Here is a 354-nt window from a genome sequence, read left to right on the forward strand (position 1 = left end):
CCGACTGTGCAACACTTGTCATGTTTCATGTCTCAGCCCCAGGGCGGGCCTTTCTATCGGCTAACGGGCTGCGCCTTCCCTTTAAGACAGGGGGAAATCCCGCAACACATGCGCAATCCTGACCCACACCTCCACAGCCTTTGGTTATAAAACTCCAGAGAGAGCAGAGTGACAGGGAGTTTACAGCATAGAGCCAGGCAGGCAGCTAGAGTTAATCAGGGGGGAAAAACCTGAGGGACACAGACACAGGGAGCGAGGCAGTGACCTAGCGACACACAGGGACAGGGACAGGGACAGGGACAGGGACAGGGACACACACACACACACAGAGAGAGACACACACACACACACACA

Source organism: Chiloscyllium plagiosum, chromosome 39 (genome assembly GCF_004010195.1).
Source record: "Chiloscyllium plagiosum isolate BGI_BamShark_2017 chromosome 39, ASM401019v2, whole genome shotgun sequence".
NCBI classification, from domain to species: domain Eukaryota; kingdom Metazoa; phylum Chordata; class Chondrichthyes; order Orectolobiformes; family Hemiscylliidae; genus Chiloscyllium; species Chiloscyllium plagiosum.